This window comes from Schistocerca americana, chromosome 5 (assembly GCF_021461395.2).
Source record: "Schistocerca americana isolate TAMUIC-IGC-003095 chromosome 5, iqSchAmer2.1, whole genome shotgun sequence".
NCBI lineage: Eukaryota > Metazoa > Arthropoda > Insecta > Orthoptera > Acrididae > Schistocerca > Schistocerca americana.
The window spans coordinates 332,909,774-332,927,299 of NC_060123.1; positions in this window are offsets into that span (position 1 = coordinate 332,909,774).

A 17,526-nucleotide genomic window follows, 5' to 3' on the forward strand; every position below is an offset into this window, starting at 1 on the left:
ATGATTACAATGCTACTACAGAATTTGAATTTGCAGTTATAATAAACACGGTTCGAGAGAGGTGCGACGTTGATATGGAGAGAGGGGTGGTGGAAAACGAACATAGAAAATGGGAAGGAGGAGATGGACAGAGAGAGGGGTGAGAGCAGATGGAGAGTAAGAGGGAGGAGAAGATTCATAGAGAAGAGAGGAGGAGGCGATATACTGAGAGAGGGGTGGAAAGAGGAGGCAGGAGGAGATGAAGAGAGAAGGAGGATGAAAAGAAAATTGACAGAGTTTGGGGCAGGAGATGATGGACAGCGAGCTGGAGAAGGTGGAGGAGATGGAGAAAGAAAAGAGACAAGGGAGAGAAGGGAATTAGGATCTATATAACCAATTCTCATGAAGTTTAGAAACGTGTGCTTTCTCTTTCCGTTCTTTTCCGTTTAAGCAGACTGAGCCATAGCAAAGCGTAGCCAGGTACACCTAGCTACTAATTAAAAATGTATATCACTTGTGGCTGCTTTAGTGTGTTGTTTACTTGTTAAAATTTCGGAATGATTATCTTTTTAAACTGAGCATTTCAGAATTATTTGTGACGTTCAGTTTTGTATGCAACAGCACAACATGAGAAACAAAGGACTAACAAAACGATTAACAAACGTCTCTCTTGCAAATTGCTATCTGTTTTAGAACTGTAAATTATTTGTGATTACGTTACAGGTATTCTAGATCAAACATGAAAAACAGGTTCGAAACCAATACCTTCTAATTTCTCTCCTCTTTCGCATCAGACGTTTTTGTGAAAAGAAAACTAGTAGAAATGTGTAAATGTAATACTATGAAATTATTTCATTAATCATATGAGAATGTCTCAAGTAAGCGTTTGTAAATGAACAACCGCTTAAGTAGGACAAAGCAGCTTCACGGAAAAAACCACTGTAGGTAAAGCCATGTTGGATTTACTCACATTTTCCTAAAAATCCTTTGCGAGTATGAAAACTGAGAATAATACAGTGTATCTGCATATCTTCTTGGACAATCGCATGGGCATAATTCTGCTACACCTCGTATATAACTTCTTGTCATTCAGTGAGTGTTAGAACCGCTTAGTTTCCTACATTCATACACACACTTACAAACACACACGTACACACAAATGTATATATAGATACACTCCTGGAAATTGAAATAAGAACACCGTGAATTAATTGTCCCAAGAAGGGGAAACTTTATTGACACATTCGTGGGGTCAGATACATCACATGATCACACTGACAGAACCACAGGCACATAGACACAGGCAACAGAGCATGCACAATGTCGGCACTAGTACAGTGTATAGCCACCTTTCGCAGCAATGCAGGCTGCTATTCTCCCATGGAGACGATCGTAGAGATGCTGGATGTGGTCCTGTGGAACGGATTGCCATGCCATTTCCACCTGGCGCCTCAGCTGGACCAGCGTTCGTGCTGGACGTGCAGACCGCTTGAGACGACGCTTCATCCAGTCCCAAACATGCTCAATGGGGGACAGATCCGGAGATCTTGCTGGCCAGGGTAGTTGACTTACACCTTCTAGAGCACGTTGGGTGGCACGGGATACATGCGGACGTGCATTGTCCTGTTGGAACAGCAAGTTCCCTTGCCGGTCTAGGAATGGTAGAACGATGGGTTCGATGACGGTTTGGATGTACCGTGCACTATTCAGTGTCCCCTCGACGATCACCAGTGGTGTACGGCCAGTGTAGGAGATCGCTCCCCACACAATGATGCCGGGTGTTGGCCCTGTGTGCCTCGGTCGTATGCAGTCCTGATTGTGGCGCTCACCTGCACGGCGCCAAACACGCATACGACCATCATTGGCACCAAGGCAGAAGCGACTCTCATCGCTGAAGACGACACGTCTCCATTCGTCCCTCCATTCACGCCTGTTGCGACACCACCGGAGGCGGGCTGCACGATGTTGGGGCGTGAGCGGAAGACGGCCTAACGGTGTGCGGGACCGTAGCCCAGCTTCATGGAGACGGTTGCGAATGGTCCTCGCCGATACCCCAGGAGCAACAGTGTCCCTAATTTGCTGGGAAGTGGCGGTGTGGTCCCCTACGGCACTGCGTAGGATCCTACGGTCTTGGCGTGCATCCGTGCGTCGGTGCGGTCCGGTCCCAGGTCGACGGGCACGTGCACCTTCCGCCGACCACTGGCGACAACATCGATGTACTGTGGAGACCTCACGCCCCACGTGTTGAGCAATTCGACGGTACGACCACCCGGCCTCCCGCATGCCCACTATACGCCCTCGCTCAAAGTCCGTCAACTGCACATACAGTTCACGTCCACGCTGTCGCGGCATGCTACCAGTGTTAAAGACTGCGATGGAGCTCCGTATGCCACGGCAAACTGGCTGACACTGACGGCGGCGGTGCACAAATGCTGCGCAGCTAGCGCCATTCGACGGCCAACACCGCGGTTCCTGGTGTGTCCACTGTGCCGTGCGTGTGATCATTGCTTGTACAGCCCTCTCGCAGTGTCCGGAGCAAGTATGGTGGGTCTGACACACCGGTGTCAATGTGTTCTTTTTCCATTTCCAGGAGTGTATATAATCCTATGAAATTATTTGATTAATCACAGTAGAACCTTAACCACAGTAGAAATAGCCTGGAAATAAACATATCCGTTCGAAATTAGTCACAAATAACGCGCACGCTAACGTGTCTAAGAGAGAAAGTCATAGAAATGGTAAGATTAAATAAATGTTACGAGTCCTTCTGTTGACGCAGTTTCGGAGTTCCACTTCAGTACTGCTCTCTTCTTATTCTTGAAGAGAGTCACATACACCTGCACACTCTGTTTCAAAGATTTCTTTGCCTTGGCCATTTTACATAGCCAGTTTCCTATTCAGGATATTTCTTTCAACTCTGCTGTTTTGCTTTCACTAATTATAGTTTTTACTGAATGAACATTTTTCTTCTGATACTTTTTTTTACCTCCTTTACACTACTCTGTGCGATGTAGTCATACCATTCTGTTAAAACGCACTGAGTCATCATTTTTCTTACAGAAAGGTTTATGTAATTTGTTAACTTACGCATTGCCAATTTTTTCCATGCAGCGTTATTTTCGAACTGAAATATTGCTTTTAATTTCTCAACTATTTCTTCTACTATCTTGTCTTTCCCGATATCCCTCTTTTAATATCCCTTTCTATCCTCTATTTATCACAGCGTTTTCCCCTGGACCTGATATTCCATCCTATGTAGTCAACCCATTCTATTAAAATGTTGGGAATCAACCATTTTCTTACCACAAGGCTTACGTCATTTGTGAACTTTAGCATTAGCAATGTTTTAACTTGCACTCCTGGCCTGAAATATTACTTTTACTTCTTCAACCACCTCTTCAACTAACTTTTCTTTGCCGGCCGATATGGCCGCACGGTTCTAGTCACTTCACTTCGGAACCGCGCTGCTGCTACGGTCGCAGGTTCGAATTTCGCCTCAGGCATGGATGTGTGTGATGTACTTAGGTTAGTTAGGTTTGAGTAGTTCTATGTCTAGGGGACTGATGGCCTCAGATGTTAAGTCCCATAGTGCTTAGAGCTATTTGAACCATTTTTTAACTCGTCTTCGTTGATATTCCTCATTTATTACCTGCACTTCCATCTTTTATTAGTTTAGCACAGCGTTTTCCCATGTATCTATTGTTCCACACAATTCTCCTTAGAATTCAGAAGATATTACGTCGTCTGAGACTTTTTCTAGTTCGACAGTTACTAATAAGTTCCTTTATATTCCTTCATTCCATTTTCAGTTATGAAGTGCGAAGTAAAAACTCAGTATTTTGCCTGCAGGAAACCTTCCAAGTTACGTATATAAGTTTGCTGCAAGTTTCTTCACAAACGCTGCAAACATCGGCGTTACAACACAATAGAAAAACTATATTCTGCGTTATGGATAATTTTATTATCGTATTTGTTATAGATTGCTATTACAATGTTTGATTAACATTCTATACCACTGTATTTATATATGCCTGCGTTTTGTTTCTGCTGATAGGGAAATTGCACATTGCTCTGTTGAACGCCGTTAAACTGTTATTATTATTATTATTACTATTATTGCGAATATTACTACGTTTACATTACATGTTCAAGTTTACAGTGAGAAAGTAATGTAGCACTATTTTTCTTTTGATACATTAATCACCTCATTAATTCCATTGCTATTGCTGCCATTCCTTTTTCTGGCGTACTATCTGTTTGCACCTCACATCGCAATTGAAATATTCTCAGATCTTCGTGTACGGTTTTTAGTGTTGATTGAGATAACGTTCGTGCGGTTCTAGGCGCTACAGTCTGGAACCGAGCGACCGCTACGGTCGCAGGTTCGAATCTTGCCTCGGGCATGGATGTGTGTGATGGCCTTAGGTTAGTTAGGTTTAATTAGTTCTCAGTTCTAGGTGACTAATGACCTCAGAAGTTACGTCCCATAGTGCTCAGAGCCATTTGAACCATTTTTTTGAGATAACGTCTGCGTCAGCGCCAAAGAGAGCTGCTTCAACTCCATTCAAAAGAACACTTGACAGTGGAGAACGTTTACATCTAGGTCTACATCTACATCTGTGCTCCTCAAGACACCTTACGGTGTGTGGCGAAGGGTACCTCCAGTACCTCTGTTACTGTACTCGTTGCCTCTTGTTAGTAGAAAGATCGACTGTCGATGAACGTCTGTGTCAGCTCAGATTTTTCTGACTTTTTTCGTCTTAGCCATCATGCGAGACATATATATGAGGAAGTAGTATGTTGTCCAATGTCTTCTCTCGGAATGTCAACAATAACCTACTCCATAATACACAACGCCTCTCTTATAGAGACTGCCACTGGAGATTAGATTGTTGAAATCTGCTAAACAACTTCATGTTTACTAATCGTTTACATGACGAAACGTGGCACTCTTCGCTAGATCTACTCCACATCTTCTGTAAGTCTCTTTCGCAAGTTGTTGTGGTCTTCAGTCCTGAGACTGGTTTGATGCAGCTCTCCATGCTACTCTATCCTGTGCAAGCTTCTACATCTCCCAGTACCTACTGCAACCTACATCCTTCTAAATCTCCTTAGTGTATTCATCTCTTGGTCTCCCCAAATAGCAAATCTCCTTTACTACTTTAAGTGTCTCATTTCCTAATTTAATTCCCTCAGCATCACCTGACTTAATTCGATTACATTCCATTATCCTCGTTTTGCTTTTGTTGATGTTCATCTTATATCCTCCTTTCAAGACCCTATCCATTCCGTTCAACTGCTCTTCCAAGTCCTTTGATGTCTCTGACAGAATTACGATGTCATCGGCGAACCTCAAAGTTTTTATTTCTTCTCCATGGATTTTAATACCTACTCCGAATTTTTCTTTTGTTTCCTTCACTGCTTGCTCAATAATATAACATCGGGGAGAGACTACAACCCTGTCTCACTCCCTTCCCAACCACTGCTTCCCTTTCATGCACCTCGACTCTTACAACTGCCATCTGCTTTCTGTACAAATTGCAAATAGCCTTTCTCTCCCTGTATTTTACCCCTGCCATCTTTAGAATTTGAAAGAGAGTATTCCAGTCAACATTGTCAAAAGCTTTCTGTAAGTCTACAAATGCTAGAAACGTATGTTTGCCCTTCCTTAATCTAGCTTCTAAGATAAGTCGTAGGGTCAGTATTGCCTCACGTGTTCCAACATTTCTACGGATTCCAAACTGATCTTCCCCGAGGTCGGCTTCTACTAGAAGAAGAAGGATGCCAAAATGACGAAAAATACGCAGTAACTAACAGCACTTCTTCTCTTGCACCTGTCCTTTTACGAGTCACAAATAATAACAGCTTATATGTGTACATTTTTTTCCGTAATAATCTTTCAGTTAAATCGTGTTTGAGAAGACATAAGGGGTTACACATAAGTAATATTTGAAGGTTCTATTTTCAGTTAGTCGAAGTTCGTAGACCCAATGATTTTGACCTAAACGCTACATTTATAATTGTAATTATTGAAAAGGGCCAAAACAATGATTTGAAACCCCGTAAAAACACACAAAATATGTTCGTAAGAAAACTGGTGTCAATCCACAAGATAATTAGCAACACGAAAAGAATATAAAATTGTGTGTCTAGCCTTACACCTGATCAAAGTCTGCTGCGTCTAATTCCAGTAAAAATGTTCCTACAAACAGAGCGGAAGAAAATACCTGAGTGTGAACGCTGTTCAGCCCCACATGGTTTCTATTCGGAAGTTTAATGGAAGCGATCACACGCTTGTGACGCTCGTACTAACTGCTTGCTACGCGTTCTGTGGCTCATGATAGTGTCAATCATCGCAAAGACAAACAGAGTATGTACTGCTGTGGTAACCTGGACGTGCACAGGAAATAATATCAGGGACGGAAGCGTCAAGCTTTTACAGGTGTCTTTTGAGCCGCGGAAAAGTACGACAGCATCACATGAGTTTTCCAAGTCACTTGAGGGTAAATATCAGGCGAAAACTCCATCAAAATACGCAGTTGTGTATTTATTTCACTGAGAATATTGCTTCACTCCCGCTTGTATGTATGTACGTACAGTATGTATGTGTGTGTGCGTGCGTGCGTGTGTGTGTGTGTGTGTGTGTGTGTGTGTGTGTGTGTGTGTGTGTCAGGGAGAGAGAGAGTTTTTACAGAGGGTATTAATTAGGGAGACAGTTTGGCTGTCTCTATTTGACGTGAAATTGCGCTAATAAAATTTTAACAAAGGAATTAAACAGATTGACATGATAAAACGGATGAAAACTTGTACTTTATATACTCTTTGAGTCGCAATGTAGAATTTATCAACAAACAAACAGATAAATCTGTAAGAGGAAACGCTGTAGCTGTTAGAAAATATTAGCCTAATTAGAAAATGGACTTTATGCAGAGTGCACTGCAGTTTCATGATGTCCCCTTTTAATTAACTGATTGTGTGGTGACGAAGTTATGCTACTTCAAATATAATTCGAAGACATACAAGCATGAGTTTATGATCCTGAGCAAAGCAGTAGCGACATTTTATACGAAATTCATAGGAATTGCAATTCTAGCCCACTGTTGCCACATCTGACACCTCAGTCGAATTTTGACTAACTTGTATGTTTCTACAAATCAGACACGTGATACCAATTAACCGCAGCATTTGCCGTGAGAATTTAATTACAATTAATTAAGTAACCTGAAAAATAACGAATATAATCTTGAGAACGTGCACTAGGCCAGTTTGAACTGCGTCTGTTGATTTAATACCTGCACCGCAAACCATCCAAGAAGTATCTAGAGAAGTGTAATCGACTGCTTTATTGCGCTCACGGTGTGTATATGAGTACTGATAATCGCAGAGTATTCCCGGCTGGATATAGGTGAATTAGCAGTAAAAAGAAAAACAATTTAGGTGCTTATTCCTGCAGAATAAATTTTCTGCAAGCCTATATGTTATACAACTTTCAAAACTGAATAAGCACTAATTCTTTCGCATATTTATAAAGCTGATGAAGTAAAATACGTAAACAACTGCGTATCGAACGTGATAGACGGATACTTTTAGTGCAGCAAAATCTGAAATAAGTTGATAAATCTGAAAAAAATAAGCGAATTAATAACTCGTAGTGACTAACATGCGGTGTCGTTCATTTGCAAACACAGTCACACGATTAATGATCGATATTCCTCGCAGTAACAAGGTGGTAGTTGTGGCAGCATAGGAATCACTTATGAAATTTATGTCGACAGTGTAAGTAAATAAATTGGAGCGTATTCAGAAAACAATAAGCTAAGTTGCATTCCCCCAGATGAATAACAAGAAGCTTACTGTCGATCTTCGCAATGACGAAATGTTCGATCACTAATGCAAAATTTCTCGAGTTGTTTCTGAAGTAAAACGGTGGCCGTAAGCTATAATCGGAAACTCAGAGAGCGGGGAATAGATTCGGAGTTCCATCCAACCGCAAATATTATCCTGTGTTTGAGTAAAATATTACACCCACTCGGTAGCTGTACAGTGAACACAGGAATGCATTAGGCCTACATCACAGTTTCTACCGGTCTTGCAGCTTGTCAGTTCGTAAAAGCATTCTTTATGAGGAAGAAAAACATGGTGTTATGCTGCACCTACACTTCGAAATTTTTAATAAAAATAAAATAACTTTCAGAATACGTGCCTTAAATATCGCCATACCACCAGAACTAAATTGCCTCCTGCGTATTGGTTTTCCATTACTCGAAGTATCTCAGCGGTGAATATGAGTGTGGCAATCTTCAAGAACAGAGAAGAAAAATATGTTCATGCTATTGACATGGCCGAATCTGATGAAACGCGACTTTTATGACAAATTTCAATGTTTGTATGATGGAACACTATAGTTTGGAATCTTACATTACAAAGATGAAAGAGCTGAGAAGAATGTTCAGAAACAAAGGAATGCAAGAGAGAAAAACTGTACTTCACATATATAAGGGCCAGTAGTACTTTCACGTTAACGATATCGCGTGTTTGTATCTCAGTATTTCTCTGCAAAATACAATGTAAAGAAATGAATGAAATATATTACTAGCAAAGAATACATCACGTTACATATATGTCAGTTGTATCTCGAAAGTCTTTCGAACTGTATTGCTTAAGTGCAGTACGGGATACAAGCTCAGCGTAGTCGATTTCTTAGTTTCAACTAGCATTGCTGTCCTGTTGTTCACTTGAACTATGTATCCCCTGCTTCACTAAACCGTAAATGAAACACCCGATACAAATTAAAAGCTCATTCGAAGTGTGTTGCTTAAGTACAGTACGGAATACGAGTTTGTCGTAAGGCGATTTCATCGTTTTCACTAGCATTACTGTCCTGTTCTTCACCTGAACGATGTATCCTCCGCTTCAGTACACCCTAAGTGGAACACGGGATACAAATTGTAGATGTGCTGTTTATTTCGTCTCCGCTATTACTAACAGTCTTTTCTTACGTACATATCAGTATTACTGATGACAGAAGGACCTACGTATGTAATATATGTATACCAGACTTATCCGGAACACAGAACTGTTTTTGTGGTGTCACCGCCAGACACCACACTTGCTAGGTGGTAGCCTTTAAATCGGCCGCGGTCCGTTAGTATACGTCGGACCCGCGTGTCGCCACTATCAGTGATTGCAGACCGAGCGCCGCCACACGGCAGGTGTAGAGAGACTTCCTAGCATTAGCCCCAGTTGTATAGCCGACTTTGCTAGCGATGGTTCACTGACAAATTACGCTCTCATTTGCCGAGACCATAGTTAGCACAGCCTTCAGCTACGTCATTTGCTACGACCTAGCAAGGCGCCATTACCAGTTACTATTGATGCTGTAAAACATGTACGTCAAGAGCGATGTTCACCAATTATGGATTAAAGTTAAGTATTCAAGCAGCTACGTACTTTATTTGCTAGTCTCAATTACTTTACCTGTTCCAGACCTCACGCCAGCCTGCGTGAGCTTAAACGCGTGCCGTTCGGCTTCCTCCTAGTGGGTTGGCTGTCTTGCCAATCGACAACAGTTTTATTATCTATGCCTCGAAGTGAAGACATTACTATCTATGACTAATGTATGACGTCATTGGTCAAAGCCGACGGGTTGTATCCCCTGCTTCACTAGATCCCTGGATACTGGTTACAACAACACATCTGACTATCAAGGTTCACTAAGTTCGAAAGATAAACTACCTCCAAAGCCAGTATCAGTCACTAGGAAAACACTAAATACGAGAGTCTACGGGGAGTAGGAATGATGTATTTATTTTACCAATAACAGCAACCTATAGTCAAGCTTACACCGTGTGCTCTGGCAACATAGCTAAACACTTCCTCAATAACGTAGGTACGAATAACGTTAGCTTTCGCATACAAATGATGACTGCATCGTATAGATCCGTTACCTCTTGCAATTTCTCCTCTTTTAAAGCTTCAACGAATAATCGTATATACACTCAATCAGTGTGAACTTTATAAATTTTTACGTTCATTGGAGAATGTTCATAAGGCAAAGATATAATTTAATGTCACTTATCTCTCGTTGTCAATCAATGGTTAACCTGTATAAGTAGCGCCTTGCTACAACAATATCCTTGACTGTATTGAAACTTTGGAATAAAACGTAAAGTTACTTTTCCTATGTCAATAAAGATTAATAATCTTTCTTTCCGTTGCAAGTTATTACCTGAAAAATACAATTCCTTCTCTTTAATTTCTTTGAACTTTGCTTTTACCAACATTCAGTCTTTAGCTTTATTGACCTTTGAATTTTCATTATTACGAAAAGATATTCTCAAGATATTAGTCTGCTTTGAAAAAAAACTTTGATTACTTTTTTGTAATAGCTTGGGGATAAAGGACAAGTCGGGTACTGACTTTTTCAGTTTACAATCGTTATGTTCTAATTTCCTGCAATTAAATGTTTAAAGATACAAGTCAGCGCTTTACTTTATGAGTGCTGGTGCTCTATTTCAATATTCCAAGCCTACTAAGCGGAAATGTAATAAAAAAAAGACAAAACGGAAAACCTAAATGTTGCCGCCACTTTTCAACTATATGAACTTTAAATAATCAAACAAAACTCAACAACTTCAGGCATTGACTTTTGTGACGCACTAATATTTAAAACTCAAAAGCCAGCACTCGATGGTCTCTTTTAGAGAGAATTAGTATTTTCTCAAATAAATGGTTCTTGATGTGTCTTTTAGGGACAAAATGAAAAGCTATCAAATTCTCAATAACCTTCCCATTGTTTCTCAATAAATAATTATTGCCTAGGACGACCGTTGACCTTAACGTAGACTGCAAATTCAGTGATCCAACGAGATTTCCGGAATTTATTATATTGCACCGCTCATGTCAAGGTCACGCAATAAACGGTTCTAGGCGCTACAGTCTGGAACCGAGCGACAGCTACGGTCACGGGCTCGAATCCTGCCTCGGACATGGATGTGTGTGATGTCCTTAGCTTAGTTACGTTTAAGTAGTTCTACGTTCTAGGGGACTGATGACCTCAGACGTTAAGTCTCATAGTGCTCAGAGCCATTTGAACCATTTGAAACCGTAACCAAATATCGAAAAGTCACTATTCCTCGGTGCTTGCATACACCTATACATCCAGAATAATACAATGCAACGCTACCATCCCTTAGTGCGTGCTTTAATCCTCTAACACAAAATAATTAAACGCCTTCGCGTGAATCCATCTCTTCACATACACTATCCAACGTAAAATCTCACAGAAATATTGAAACACGGTACGTCTATACCATCGCATGGCTATTAGGCAGCACAACCCACCATAAATCACAAATAGGAGGAACTACTCTCACACTTCAATAAATCGGAGGTATTCCTGTACCTGGCGAGTCTACACTCTACCAAAATCGGCTAAAAAGTCATTTCCTACACAAGAAGATAATCATCTCAAAATATCTTTGAGCCAACGTGAAGTCCGTTGCAGACTAGCTCACGTATCCTACTTATGAGACGATCTTATCACACTCTTGTGATAATCTGTCACGAGGCTAACTGCTCGAACAATACACGGATACTACTGAATTCTAAAAGGACAAGCCAAGAACAGTTCTCTGCGGACAGACCTGCCACGCTAATTCTCTCTTTAACAACGAGTGTTTCTTCTTTGCAGTCGCCGGCAAACGTTCGTAGTGGCCAGCTGCACCGTAGTTATCTTTGCCGCAGCCGCGATTCAACAGTAGACTGGGCGCAGCAAACTCACTGCCTTTTTTTTTCCATGACGCAGCTTTCCTCGACCATCAACTGTCACATATCTGCAACGTTTTAACACAAAAATACAAGAAAGCTATACAAACAACTTAACAAACTCTTCATTCTACTGGACCATAAAAATCGATAATACGTTGACGCGATACATGCAAGTGATGGGCTTTTTTTCTGGCTGAAGACCGTTTGGCGCATTACTAAATAAAGTAAAAAAAATATTTAATATAATTACTTTTTATTTAGAACACAATTACATGGAACTTGTTGCCCCAGAAGTAGTTGGTACACCTTTTTTTTCGTAAGATTTCACCTTTTTCAGCAAGTATTTTTTCCCTTTTACGCATTTACAAAACTCCATGCAAGTCAGCCTGTAGTTAAATTGGCACTGCAAGACTGATTCCGTAGTGCCTGTCAGCAGCCCATTTCTTTCATCAGTCCACTGGGACGACATCAGCGAAACTACTCTTTCCACTGTGGCGTTAGGAGCGGGAATTGAAAACAAAGGTACTCGCACAATTTTAGCAATCAGCATTTGAGTTCAGAATTATCGTTTTCCTTAAAAGAGTAAATCGAACTTCCTTCAATGAGGTGTTTAGACTTCCATTCTTGCGAGTCATGCTTGGTTTATAAAAAGCTCGTCGGATATATATGTTCATGAAAACAACTGTCGCCTGTAACTTTCTCGCTATTTTAGTCAAGTACATAACAGTGTTTACTGTCGTCACCCAATCTGGGGTTTCAGATAGCGTCATCTAATCAAATACTTGATATTTATTTTAAGAAACAGCCCTTTTTCTACGTAATCAATCGCTATGTTACACAAAGCCAATGCCTCTTCCTCAAATTTCGAAATCAAATTAATTATTTCTTGGTCAGGCGTCTCATTCTTTAATTTGTTCAGATGCATCCTGCTCTGCGTGCCAGTAACACCGATTAATGTATTTCTTATTTCCATTATCGAGACTTTATTCTTCTCAATACTTTTTACATTTTTTTCAAAGAGGGTTACGTTTGACTGCACAAACATGACGTAAATTTCACTGATCGGACTACTGAAAAAAATTTGAAATTATTTTAGGCGGCCCGTTTCAGCGTAAAAAAATGTTTTCATGGAATCCAACGCCTAAGAATTCTCTCAGCTGCGTGCACTAACGACAGCCATCTTATTTTTGAGAGAGGTAGAAGACTCTGATGACCGACATCAACGTATAGGCAGAGCTCTTTCAGCTTCACTGTCTTACCGTGTATACTAAAAAATAATTAAATATTTTCATGACTATTATTTTAATGTCGAGAGTTAACGCTCCAGCAGCACCTGATATAGTATTGTGAAGAATATGGACAGGGCAGCTAATTCCTATTACGTTTTTTCCTCTTCTTTAATTTAGTGAAAAACATCTTGCTGGCCGCGTCGATGTAGCCCTCCGTAGTTGGAATTGGTATTGTCTCCATAAAAATCGATTAATTTACCTAATTTAATTTACAATTGTCCTGAAGTGTCTAGACGAAACTTCGCAGTTGTCTCCGATGTTTCGTTTTTCAGCGAATCGTACTTCAACAGGTTGGATTACGTCAGTTTGAGTAAAGTATTGAACAACTAAAGGAATCATCTTTTCAGCCTCGTGGTTCGATGCGTACATGCCTATGCCGTAAAATGAAACTTATTGCAATTGTTTTATACATTTGGACGCGGAGTGTAGTGCGGGAGTATTTTTAAATCGCCTTAGCTTTGGTCCTGGCTGTAGACTGCTTTGGCGCCAGTGTACATTGCGAGATTCAGTTTTACGGTACAGTCAAGAGAACTGAGGGATTGATGATGCTCGACAACTTTATAAGTGTTATTAGTTCTGCAGCAGCAACGAGCAATTCTTCCTGGGTATCTTCTTTCATCGTGAATGCAGAAACAGGCTTTGATTCTTCGTAGAAATGTGATGCCTCACGTCTGCGTTACCTCCGTGAGTTACTGAGATGAAACAGCTACAAATGTCACACAACGCTTCCTGATCCGTACGACCTTTCTTGACCAAGAACCAACTTTTTGTATAATCATCCGAAATGTGACAGTTTCTCTTTCCATCCTTAGGCATTTTTGTAAGATGTGATAAGTTTTTCAGACTGTAAACAGTCGACAGTAGCACTCTAGTCATCGAAGTACACGTCACTATACACTTCACGTCATATACCGTACAACCGCAGAAAACACTTCAAACATTACTAACTTGCAGTCGTTGTTGGTATTACGTTAAGAAAGAATCGACTTATCAGGTCGCTATACAGGTGGGAACTGTCCGATTCTTCCGCGCGGCGCTGCTTAAATAGCCCCAGTTCAGTACTTCTCGAATGATGGCGCTAGGTCTAGAAGGTTCTTGCACCGTCGATACACGGTATGCAACGTGCAACGCTATCTGTAGGACGACCTTATCAACATAAATAAAAGTAACTGAGGCTGCATTTACATGTTGCGCTAACAGATGGTGTTGCTTTATTACTTGAGCCAAGTTCGTAAGAATATACTGCAAAAACGGGATAAAAGTGTGTCTTGAGATGTCGGGACAAGAAGGTCCATAAGGGTGACGGTTCCAATACATTGGGACGTCTGGCAAACCTAGTGCGGCGTCGTCTTTCGTTGAGGTCGTTATCCCAATGTGTTTTCATTGTGTGTGAGTGTGTGTATTTTGCTAAAAGAGAGCAATGTTGTCGACGAATTTGTGATTCCGACTGTAGTCAATATCTGACATGTTAACATATTAATTCAACTGCGAGCAGTAATAGTGACCGCTGAACAAAACACATGCAGCATACACGTAGATGAAAGAAGAAGTTAACTGTTTCTTGATCTATATTGGAAGATGAGCTAGCGGGATTTTAGGTGTAAGGTTTACAGAACTAATCTAACATCGCCTTCTACCGCATGAGATGATGCAGTGGTTAACACATTCGACTCGCGTTCTGTGCGACGACGGTTCAAATCTGCCTCAAGCCACCCCGATTAAATTAATTATTGATGTCCCGAAATCGCTCCAGGCAAGTCCCGAGATGACTCCGCTGAAAAGGGCACGGCTGATTTTCTTCGCCATTGTTCCGTAATTCAAACTTGTGTTCCGTCTCTGATGACCGCTAAGTCGACAGGACGTTAATCTCTGATTTTCCATTGTTTATATTTTTCTTCAGTAACGTCTCCCAGCAGAGTTCGTTGGATAATTACGTGCAATCTCTCCTACTAGCCGAACTTTAACACAGCTCGCAGCTGTCCTTTGAAACATGTCTTGCGTTAATCCTCTCTGGTATGAGTCTCATTGAATAACATTCGCGAATTAGAAGAAAGAAGAATTTGTAAGCGACCTTCTTCGTCGATAAATTTGCCTTCCATAGGACTCCTCCGATAAATTATAGCCCAGCGTCTGTCTTCTCCACCTCTTGATTTAAGTGATCTTTCTACAAGTCTGATGTTTACACGTTCTTATGGGGATAGTCAGTCTTCTTCAGCCTGAATCGGCAGGCGAATGCATAATTCGATAAAAAGGGAATGACTGATTACTTGTCGTACAAAATTGCCCTTGTATGTATACTGTTTGTTACGGTTCACTTATAAATACTTTTTATTCCCTATTGAAGTTTTAATTTAAAATGTAAAGGTGAAGAATCGTAAATAGTTGCTGAGTGATGGGTGAAGGGCAACAAGGGAAAAATTCTATTAATTCACACTCTGGTAGAATTCAGTTACATGTCTGCTGCAAACGACATCTGAGGCGCCACGCAGCATCGCGCTTTGGGCTGGAGTACCCAGAAAACTAATGTGGTTGTGCTGGAGGCTTGCAGCAATAAGATGCACTACGTAACCACAAACCGATTTTTTTTTTTTTTTTGTAGGTAGAAATAATTATGATTTGATTGTAAAATGGCCAGTCTTTGTTTCGTATTGATTTTAAACTTAAGGAATGGAAATTTGCTCCAGGCTAAGGCTATTACAGTTATTACTGATTCAAGTCATTAAGGTACACCTACACAGGATCCGCAATTGTCCCGATCCGATCCCATCCGATGTCGACAGACTGTCGGAAGGAAAACAAACTGCAAGGCTACAATGTAAATCGCGTAGACACTACCATTGGAAACACGTTTCGTGCGGTGTTTCGCAATGTTTCTAGCTGTGTTTCCTGTCCCTGTCTACACTGTGTGTGAACATTTCTCGATGCGTATGCGCATTGTCTACAACGCTATTTGTCGTGCTGTTTTCGTATTGTCTGATGCGTTATGTCTAGTTACAGAGGAAACTGCAATGTGTGGCGCCAGATTATAAATACTCTAACGGTTTATTTTTGGCTTTCGGTTCGTGTCCATTCAGCCATCTTAGGTATGGGAAAACAATATGACAGTGTATAGGAGACGAGTGTATTGTCAGCTACGATGATATGAATGTAGAGACAACACCGAGTCCCCGAGCAGAGAAAATCTCCGACCCGGCCGGGAGTAGAACCCGGGCTTCCTTGGTTAACAATCTGCCGCGCTGACCCCGCAGCTACCGAGATGGACAAACTGGAATATCAACGCAAACAAAATGAAAGGCGTAATCGTCGTTAGTGGTCGAAAGCATAGAATAGAAGAAATGGTGGGAATAACTTTCTAAGGGAAATGAAAACGGTAGACGGCTCTGATTTCCATAATTTAACTCGTATGTCGTCTACCATTTTGAACCTCTGGCAAGTACCATTCGCTTCAAGAAAATTTCAGGAAAGTAACTACAGTCAATGAAAGACATGTTCTCTTTCTTCGTTTTTGTCAACGGAAGATTTATTTCAAAACCTTGCATTTTTATTTCGCTTTTCGAAACTAGGTAAAATAAGCGACCCTGTTTTTCTTTTCAAACAGTTTTTGTCAGTGCCAAATACAGCGGCAGTTCTGTGCAGAGCATCTTGTTCTTTACTGCCGTTGTACGCCGGGATACGTATACTCATACCCATTCCTCAGCCAGGTATATATGGCGACAACTCGACAGTCTGCTGCCTCGTCCATTTCATTTTCTTTCGGAAAAATTTAATGCAGCTTTCGAAAACATACCTAACAACGTTTTACAACAGACGACACAACGTGACAATTAAACATACACTAGCGTCATACACTGCTGACATATTTGTATGGCAGGTAGTCTGAAAAATTTTCCTTTGATCCTTACCTATGTTGTTATAGATAGCGGTTTCTATGTTTAGAAACATGCTCTGAAACATATTTCCAAACCTGTCTATATATAGTAGCAGGAATCATGTTTTGGAAATATGTTTCAGGCTCGCATGTACACCGCCTTAGGTGCCTACAGTGGAGGCGTACGCTCGATCCGACAACTGCCGATAACGGTCGAATACGGATCGACTAGTTGATGGAACAGACATGTTTGTTTCCAGTCCGACATCGGCGCCCAACGGCTCACAATGACTGGGCTATCTCTGGCTCGTACATACCTTATCATTAATAGTTTTTATTGACAATGGTAACATTAGTGTGACAACGTTACTAAACACAAAGTTAATTTTGTTCACGTATCTCATTATGATGGGAAGTTTTTCTTCTGGACTCATGCAATCCCTGAAGTTAAACGGAGCTGCAGGCCGGATCGAGAACATTTCTCCGCACAAGCGACACATCATATGGCGGGCACCCCGCTTCTCACCTGTCTCAGAAGTAAGTGGACATTCTTCGGTGTTTTAATAAGACCTTCAATAATAAATCACAATCTAGTTATCGTAGAGTGGGTTGCTACTTCGT